This window comes from Myotis brandtii, unplaced genomic scaffold, assembly GCF_000412655.1.
Source record: "Myotis brandtii unplaced genomic scaffold, ASM41265v1 scaffold405, whole genome shotgun sequence".
Taxonomy (NCBI): Eukaryota; Metazoa; Chordata; class Mammalia; order Chiroptera; family Vespertilionidae; genus Myotis; species Myotis brandtii.
Window position 1 is genome coordinate 453,665 of NW_005365553.1, and position 7,501 is coordinate 461,165.

The following is a 7,501-nucleotide window of genomic DNA, read 5'->3' on the forward strand; positions in this document are numbered from 1 at the left end:
AAGTCACTCTTTTGGGGTCCTGTGGCACATACAGACAGACAGACTGATCACCAACAGCCAAGCACCAGACTCTGTCCCTTCCTCACCCGCGGCCTCAGCTCCAGACAGGCACTTCCCATGGCAGGATACAAGGAGAGCCCCGTCTAGAATCTTCACAGACACAGGAATGCTCAGGAGGCCAAGATAATAGAAACCTAAGGACCCAAATGCTGGGGCCCATGCTGCCAGGGCCCACTCAGCACAAGGCCAAGGGGAGCTCAGACCAAGTCTGGTCCAATTCCTAACCTGGTCACAACCTGCTATCCTGGGGCCACAGCATGTGCTGGACTGTGTAATCGCGGGGGTCGCTCTGGAGGCGGAGGACTCACCCCAACCCCTGGGCCCCAGGGGCTCTCTGCCTGCACGCCCTTCCCCTAGGTGCTCAGCCCCAACTGTGCTAAAAAAGCCCCTCTGCTGTGGCTGGATTACAGGGGGCAGGCCGGGGGAGGGGTGGCGGGCCCACGGCCCCCACAGGGGCTTTTGCACACATATAACTAGCTCTAATTATCCAGGGCTTTCAGTTAGCCAACTCCAGCCCTGGGAGCTGCGTCCGGGGAGAAGGCGCCCACGGAGCCGCTGCTCCACGGAATGAGCCCTCTCACCCGGCCGGGAAGCTCTATCCCTGTCCACAGCACCCTGTGTCATGTGTCTGTATCGCCCTGTGCATCTCTCTCCCTGTTCCTCGCTCTCTGATCGTGTTTACTCATTCCCCATGTCTCGCTGGGCCTTTTGTCTCTGTCTCTCATCGGATCTCTGCTCATGGAGAATATCCCTGCCACCCCCGCTAAGGAACACAAACCAGCAGAATCCTCCTTTTCAATAAAAAACGACAAGTGGGAAACAGAGTGAATTAAAAAGCATTAACTTAAAAACAATCCATGTGTCTGAAAATGTGTTTCAAATGGCAGCACTTTGGCAAGGGTGGCAGGGCCGCTGCGGGGTCTGTTGGCCACATGCTCTGGAGCCTCAGACACAAAGTGTAGGGGGCTCAGCGCCTTGCTGTGGTCCCCTTCCACTAGCCACCTGAGATGGCAGGGTCTGGGGAGGGGACTTAGTCTATACTCACCCTCGAGGACCCCCACCTGATTCCGTAGACCCTTTCCCCTATTCTGTCATCTGCTGGTCCCTCTTACTCCCCCAGTACCTCCAAACCTTCCTATGCTGACCCCAATTCTCCTTCTGCACCAGCCCTCCCCCTCCCACACACACATAGATTTCACCCTCTCCTTCTCCCACCCCCCAACCCCCGTCTTCTACCTCATACTTCTTCCTGTCCTGCCCCACCTCCATTCTGCCCTCCTGCCCCAGACCACCCAGCAGCCCTGGCTCCAGGAGAAATGGTTAGAACAAAGCTTTCCTTGGCCGGAAGAGACTCTCCAGGGATCTGCATGCAGAAAGGCACTCCCAGTCCTATACCTGCAATTGCTCTGTCCTGCCAGATGCCAATCAGAAATTGTGTCTCTGGAGACAGAGGGTAGCAGAAATAGGCTGCTGCCCTTTGAAGCCCCTCATCAGGAGGAAACTCTTCCCTCCCCCCCGCAAAAAAGTTCACCCTGCTGCCTCCTTTATCACTTTCAGCAACCCTCCTTTGCCCCTTTCCCTGGAAGTGGAAGAACATCTATATATATAAAAGAGTAATATGCAAATCGACCGAACGGCGGAACAACCAGATAGACTGCTCAACCAGTCGCTATGAGGCGCACTAACAATCTCTTGGTCCCTCCCCCTGGCCAGCAGGCTCTGATCTCCCAATGGTGAACAGGGAAACGGGATGGTTGGTGGCAGGGGGCATGGCCAGCTGCCAGCAGCCGGGGAAGAGGGCCCCGATCACAGGCCAGGCCTAGGGACTGTACCCACACACAAATTTCGTGCACCAGGCCTCTAGTGTAAAATAAAAGCATCATGTAAAATAAACAACCAAGGAATGTATATAACTTTTAAAATTGTACAACCCATTATTAGTGATGAAGTAGAGAATGAATGATCACATATTTATAGAAATATATTTGTTCAAATTAGGATGAGCTTATTCAGAAATAATTGCAAAAACCACAAGAAAGTACAAAAGTACTTTGACCTAACAATTCCATTCTTTGTGTTTAGCTTAAAAAAAGTTTGAGTTCATTTGTGCAAATATTTATACTGTTGGTTGTTCTGCATAGTATTGTCCAAAATATTTAAAAATTATAAAATAGAGGTGCTGTCAAAATACAGACTTGCTTAAAAATTATAATGTTTCTATACTCACTTGACCTTTGAAAATGAGGGTCTAGGGCAGTGATAACGAACCTATGACACGTGTGTCAGAGGTGACACATGAACTCATTTTTTTGGTTGATTTTTCTTTGTTAAATGGCATTTAAATATATAAAATAAATATCAAAAATATAAGTCTTTGTTTTACTATGGTTGCAAATATCAAAAAATTTCTATATGTGACACGGCACCAGAATTAAGTCAAAGTTAGGTTTCAAAATGCTGACACGCCGAGCTCAAAAGGTTCGCCATCACTAGTCTAGGGGCACCAACACCTTCCCCGTGCAGTAAAAAATTATTGTGCAACTTTTCACTCCCTAAAAATTTAATTACTAATAACCTACTATTCACTGAACACCCACTGTATATGTATTATACACTGTATTCTTACAATAACATAAGCTAGAGAAAAGAAAATATTATTAAGAAAATGAGAGAAACATATATTTATAATACTGTTATATATTCATTGAAAAATATCCATGTATAAGTAGACCTGCCCACATAGTTCAAATTCATGTTTTTCAAGGGTCAACTGTAGTAGAATAATATTCAGCAATATAATAACAATAGAAACAATGTTAAACATGAAAATATATTGTTTAATGTATTGCAGATGAAAAGCAGTTTCAAAACAGTGTGTATATGTGTGATTGTTATGTATTACACATATGTACTTTAATGCAAAAACATAAACTCACAGTAAAAGAGGCAAAGAGAGAGATATCTGAAGTGTTTACACATAAAGATATTAATTTCTTATAGCCACTTACTAGATTAATCCTATACAGAGAATTTTTTAAGGAAACAAACATACATTTATTTGTTCAGATGAATGTATCAATTAGGGTAGTATAGTTGTCAGTTATTTTAAATTACTTTTGAAACAAGAAGTCTCAGCTGTACTCTTGGTAATATATACTCTAAATGACCCCAAACTTTGTCCAATTATATGCCTGCCCTGTGGTGAAGGAGCAGGGCACTGTGGAAGCAGCATTTATAAGCACTTTGACATATGGAGGAAAAGAATGTTTCTGAGGTTGTGACCTGGCACTGCAGCAAAACAGTGCATACAACTATGGCCTCGACAATCACTTACGGAATCAAATGAATATAAAGTAGTGCTTTAGGATTTCTTAAAATCGTGCTCATAAGGCACATAAAAAATAGTGGTGTTATATATTTCATTGCCTAGATTATGAGAAGTAACAAATAAGAAATTTGCAAGTCATTTGAACTGTATTAATGAGTTTTAAAGTGCCCCCTTTCAGTGTTTTCTCAGTATAACATAAAACTTATTTATAGTGTCTCAAAATTGAGCAAAATGTCTATATGTGATACAAGACTCTCCTTGTTTTTACAATCCTATATATCGCCTATAATTTCATTTGCTTTCAAAAGTTATGTAAATTGAGTATGTAAGGAAAAGCATTTTCAGCAGAAAAAATATTTAATGTTATTTGGGGAAATAGCAGCCTCTTTGGAAATAGTCAAATTAACATAAAGGAACATAAAATTATAACAATATGCTAATGTTTATAGTGTATAAAAATAGAGTTACCTATTGCACTAAAATGTAGATCCATACAAATGGAAAATAAAAAATCTTACCACTTTCATCCCACGATTCTCTTTGTTTAAATAATGGAGACTTCGTATAATCTGGACAAATGAACCTGGGTTTTGTAATTTGACAGATGTGAGTTTATTTCCGCCCCCACACTGATGGATTGTAATACTTTCAGAAATTTCCTTAACTTCTCTCAATTCATTTCCATCTGTGAAAGTGAAGACAATAACATCTACCACTCAGGCTTTCCAGAAAATGGAATGAGATGATTAAATGGGTGTTAAATGAAGACACCTAGCACATTATTTGCTATGTTTTTCCATTACAGAACAGAGGAAACGACATGTCTTAAAAGTACAGTCTGTTCTGCTATAATGCATGTTTTGGAAATTCAAATGTATTCCAATACTTGGGAAAAATTTGAGCATAAAACAAATTTTGAACTTGCTTATACATAATTTAGTTCAGGAGAAATAGTAGGTGAATGCATAAAAGTGTACTAAGCTGAACCTAGTCACACAGGAATAACATCTTCCGTCCCAAACACACTGTGTGTGTGTGTGCACTTAGGCAAAGTGCCATATTCATTGTAGTATATTTTTACATTTCCTAATCATGTGACATACGTAACACTAATGTTTTTACTATGGTTCATCTTCATGTGTGTCTGTATGTGTCTTAGTTTATTCAGGCTGCTATAACAAAATGCCATGGACTGGACAGCTTATTCAAAACAGAAATTGCTCACAGTTCTGGAGGCTGGCAGCCTGAGACCAGGGGTCAGCATGGTCAGGTTCTTGTGAAGGTCTTCTTCCAGATGCAGACTGCACTGAGGAACATACAAGGATGAGGAAGCTTTCTCAGTCCTCTTTTAAAAGGCACTAATCCCTCCCATACCATCATTTTGGATGGGTATTATAACACATGAACTTTGGAGGAACACAAACACTCAAGACCATATTAATGTGTTGAAGCATAGTATCCTCCATCCTGTATGAAGCTGCTATTTGAAACTCTCTGCTATTGTTAGATAGTCCCTAGTCCTGTAAACTCTGTCATTATAAATTCTGTCACTTTAAGACAGTCTGTTATTCTGTAAAATGACTTTGTTTTTTAGTTCAAATAATAGAAAAAGATAAACTTAACTGTCTGACCTTGCAAGCTGGCCATCCAATGAAATAGACTAAAATAGACTAATACTGATAATAATTCCAAGTACTAACTCATTATGTATTCAAGGTTACAACTGTCTGTAACAATAACTCACACAGAGCCCTCTATAATATCTGCAAACAAAGGGGCTCGAAAATTATAAAATACGGGAGACTTCCTGTATGTGGGGTTCAGAATTTGACAGAGGTAATCTGCTCTGAACCTGCACACAATAAAGATGACTCCTAACTAACTGGCTCATTAGGCGTCTTGTTCAGCTTGCTGATTTGCGGTAAAACAGTGTTACTGATGAAGTTTTTTTGAGTGTTGTGTCCCTAACCCCATTTTTTCCATGATACATGTAGTTCTTATTGTGCTATTTTGCATAGCACAATAATTGTTAGAATGTACCAGTCATATTATATGATAACTAGAGGCCCGGTGCATGAAAATTCATGCATTGGACGGGGGGTCCCTCAGCCCGGCCTGCCCTCTCTCACAGTCGAGGAACCCTCAGGGGAGTGAGGCGACCCAGCGATCAGGGGAAGGCGATGCCCCATCACACCTCTGCCGCTGCCACTGCCGGCAGCGCCCCCATCTTTGAGGGCATGGTAGCAATTAGCATATTCCCTCCTTATTGGCTGTGGGTGCTGCCATCTTTGAGGGTGGAGCAGTCAATTAGCATATTCCCTTCTTATTGACTGTGGGTGCCACCATCTTTGAGGGCATGGTAGCAATTAGCATATTCCCTCCTTATTGGCTGTGGGCACCACCATCTTTGCGACAGCGTGAGGGTCAATTAGAATACTCCCTCTTTATTTGATAGGACTAGTAGCCCGGTGCACGAAATTTGTGCAAAGGGGTGAGGGGGAAAGGGGGTGCCCCTCAGTACGGCCTGCACCCTCTCCAATTGGGGATCCCTTGGGGAATGTCTGACTGCCTGTTTGTGCCCGCACTTTTAACAGATGACGGCTCCATTGTTGTTTCTTTCTTTTCATGCTTAAACCAATTGGAATTAGTAGGTATTCAAAGTGGGTATACATTTTCGGGGGACACCCTGTATATCTCTAGTCAGCAGTGAAAGGAACCAACAGTAGATTTGGAACCCCCAGACAGGGAACCTCGCTCACTCTCCACATGTCTCCTCACTTCACTTTCCACCTTCATGGGCAGTGGGAGAATCAATGTTTTCTCTCATTAACTTGGAAAAGCACGTCCTGTCACCCGCTGCCCAGCAGGAGTGCGCTAGGCCCCACACGAGCGAGGCTCAGTCAGGGCAGCCTTCGCTCATGGGTGCTGGCACCCAAAGTGCACATTCCTCCTCTGCAGTCACCCTAACTATCCCACCATTTCACTGAGAGGACGGAACTCCTCGCCTCCTCTGGGTTCTTGATCTTGAACGCTGACCGAAGGCACCTCAGTGAGGGCTGCTCGCACCCACCAAGTGTGTCTGTCTGCACCTGCTCCCACCTCAGCACATGCATTAGCCCCACAGAGGTGATCTCCTCTCTGCGGGAATAGGGCGTCACCACTCCGCTCTATCACTGTCATCTCATAGGCACCCACCCTCAGCACCCAGAACACCCAGACACTCTCCAAAGGACATGAGCAAGCCGGAGGGGACGTGTGCACATTCTGTGGGGGACTTAGGCATGCTGGGGTTGATGGAAGTGCAGCGGAGGGGCGGAGGGAACTTGTGCGTGCCTTGGTCTGGGACTGTTGCAGGCTCTCGAGAGTGACAGCGCGCTGGGAGATGTTCGCATGCCGGTGGGGAGAGGAGAGGATGTGTGCACCGAAAGCCTGTGGCTTCGCAGATCCATAAACCTCCATGGTGTGGCCAGGAGGGCGTCAATCTGGCCCACCACGGTGGCTGTCCCTGCAATCATGCACCTTCTGGGCCAAGAGGTGGCACTTGCGCAGCCACTCTTCGGTGCTGATGGCCTATAGGCACTACTTCAGCTAGGCCCCCAGGCTCCACTTGGCGCGCTCACGGCTGCCACCACTGCCATGTGGGGAGTACAGGCCACCCTCCGCCGTCCAGCCTCCCCTGCCCAGAGGCTCTCGCACGCTGCTCACCTGCCCAGAGTGACCGGGGCAGGGTGGAAGCCAGGCATCCCGTCCCACCCTAGCCGCTCCTTGCCTCCACGCGCTGCCCACCGGCCGGGATCAGTTGGAGCAGGGCGGGGTGGGACGCCTGCCCCCAGCTGCTCAGCACCTGTGCATGTGAGCGCTGCCCACAGGCCCGCCATCTTTGTTGGGTTAGTTTGCATACTCACTTCGATTGGCTCTTGAACGTAGCAGAGGGATGGTTAATTTGCATTTTTCTCTTTTATTATATAGGATGTTGGCCTGTAATGATCATCCATATTTTAAATATTAAATGTTTTTCAAAATTTTTTTACCTTTACAATAGTTTTTCATTGAGCAAATATATCATGAAATTATGAACACCTTAAGCTTAGGGAGTTAGAGGAGATTAATTAA

At 45.0% G+C, this 7,501-nt stretch overlaps 1 long non-coding RNA gene across 1 annotated transcript; it reads left to right on the forward strand.

Annotated features, from left to right (window-relative positions):
* Positions 1-618: 618 nt before the first annotated feature.
* LOC106727324 lies at positions 619-6,473 on the forward strand. Its single transcript, XR_001363490.1, has 3 exons — positions 619-700; positions 3,154-3,159; positions 6,463-6,473. It is a non-coding gene; the product is annotated as an uncharacterized LOC106727324 (long non-coding RNA).
* The last annotated feature ends 1,028 nt before the right edge of the window (positions 6,474-7,501 follow it).